This window comes from Staurois parvus, unplaced genomic scaffold (genome assembly GCF_062004578.1).
Source record: "Staurois parvus isolate SC_StPar_1 unplaced genomic scaffold, SC_StPar_1.0 ptg000827l, whole genome shotgun sequence".
Classification (NCBI taxonomy): domain Eukaryota; kingdom Metazoa; phylum Chordata; class Amphibia; order Anura; family Ranidae; genus Staurois; species Staurois parvus.
In genome coordinates, this window is record NW_028318623.1 from 1,955,634 (window position 1) to 1,957,975 (window position 2,342).

The following is a 2,342-nucleotide window of genomic DNA, read 5'->3' on the forward strand; positions in this document are numbered from 1 at the left end:
CCTAAGCTTTCAAGAACCTTTCTCTACTGCTATTTCTGTCTCTAACAGGCGTGGTACCTGACCCTACTCTACCCACATGCAAGTGCACCCCAAAACCTGGGGGCAGGGACTTATAAAGCCTCTGCAGACCCAAGATGGCCACCAAGGGTCACCTGAATGCAGCAGAATGCTGCCTTCAGGGGTAAAGAAGCCTATCTAGGCTGTGATACCCTTTGGGGCAAGCGCCACCTACAGTGGAGACAGCGGACTGCACCTGCCTACACATTGCTCCAACGTGAGCACAATGTTACAATACGATCCCCCTATTCCATGGCCCCCGAAACACAAAAAGCCGGACAGCTGGTGTTTTTTTTAATTTGTTTTACAACAGAATCAGGTGCAACTTCCCTTTCTGTGTGAAAGAAAGCACTTTGCCTAAGCACACAGATTATCATATGAAAAGCCAACTTAGCAGAGGATGGTTTTGATCCATTGACCTCTGGGTTATGAGCCCAGTGCGCTACCACTGCGCCACTCTGCTGAAGGGGAGGGAAAAATATGGGAAGAATGGGAGGAGAAATAAGTGGAACACAGGGAAAGGAAAAGGGTAGGGGAAGGGGAAGGGGATCCCACAATGCGCTGTCCTCGAGCTCCCTGCCTGGCCATTGACATCTTTGGGCGGCCAGCTTCTGGGTCCTGAATGCTGGCAGTTGTCATTGGCCAGGTGGGGATGACGCCACTCCCGTGCACATGAGTGTATTTCGATTTTGTGCTGCCCTGAGCAACACAAAAATTTTGCCCCTCCCCCATCCCCAATGACAGAGCGAGAGAGTTCAGTATGTGTGTGTATGTATATATGATTCTCTATCTCCCTCTCTCTTTCTTTCTTTGGTTGGGAGCTTTAATGCAGCAGAGACAAAGCATGTCTATTCTGCAATATAAAGGCAAAGAAAAATAGAGAGTGGAGAAGGTGGTTGGAGGATCTATAGGGCCGCTGACATCCCCGGGTGGCCAATTTCCGGGTCCCGAAAGCTGGCAACTGTCATTGTGCTCAGTGTGTGGATCAAGAAGAAATGACACACAGCCAGCTGTTTTTTTAAAAACATTCAGTTAGGCTCCACCCACAACAGTGGAGCAAGTTAGGCCCCGTCCACCACAGTGGAAGCCAATTAGGCTCCGCCCACCAGCACCTCTGATCAACAGTACCTTCCAGTATATATATACACACACACACACACACACGTATATATTAGAAAGTGTGTGTGTATATACATTGGTATATATAACTATATGGATTTTTTAAAAAACCTCTCTCTCTGTATATTTTATTATTTTTTTTAACTCTGTCTACAATAAATAAATATTTATATTAATAAATATATAAATATACATATGTGTGTGTTTGTATATATAGGTAAGTGGTTAGCACATCCACCTGGCAGTACTCAGGTCGTTAGTTCAAATCCCAGCCACAGCACCGCCTGCCTGGAGTTTGCATGTTCTCCCTGTGCCTGCGTGGGTTTCCTCTGGGTTCTCTCCCACAGTCCAAAGACATGCTGGTAGGTGAATTGGCTCCTGTCTAAATTGTCCCTAGTATGTGTATGTATGAATGTGAGTTAGGGACCTTAGATTGTACGCTCCTTGAGGGTTAGGGACTGATGTGAATGTACAATATATATGTAAAGCGCTGTGTAAATTGATGGCGCTATATAAGTACCTGAAATAAATATATATATAAACACACACCGGTATATATAACTATATAGATTTTTTTAAAAATCTCTCTCTTTATATATTTTTTTTTAACTGTCTACAATAAATAAATATTTATATACTTGAAGGAGGCAGAGACCTGCGATGCGCATAGCGTTCCGCTGCGAGAGTGGGCGTGGTGAACCTTTACAGTGGGAGGGCCTTAAGGGGCATGGCTAAACAAAGGCCAGGCTTTGATTATTTGCTGGGGGAGCAGGGGGCTTATGCTAGAAGGTGGGGTGAGGAGGGGGTCAGATATGCGCTGGGGGGGGTGCTTTGAGAGGGGAGAGGACTTGTGCTAGAAGGTGGGGTGGGGAGATTTCAAATTCCAACCCCCCTCATTCTAGCACAAGTCCTCTCTACTCTCAAAGCACCCCCCCAACGCATGTCCTCTTACCCCTGCCCCCCATAATATCTCCTCTAAGTGTACACTATTGTTACCTCCCCCCTCCACCCTCCTTGCTATGTCCCCCTCCCCTGTAAGGCTGGGTTCACACTATCCCGCCCTGTGCGTTCTGGTTGTGGGTTCGGGAATCGCATCATCTCCTGCACCAGCAACCACCCACAGCCGAATCGCTCTGCTCTTACAAGACGCACGGGGCTGCCATTCA

At 47.1% G+C, this 2,342-nt stretch overlaps 1 non-coding gene across 1 annotated transcript; it reads right to left on the reverse strand.

Moving 5' to 3' along the window:
* Window positions 1-448: 448 nt before the first annotated feature.
* On the reverse strand, window positions 449-520 carry TRNAM-CAU (transfer RNA methionine (anticodon CAU)). Its single transcript has one exon. It is a non-coding gene; the product is annotated as a tRNA-Met (tRNA).
* Between the last annotated feature and the right edge of the window lie 1,822 nt (window positions 521-2,342).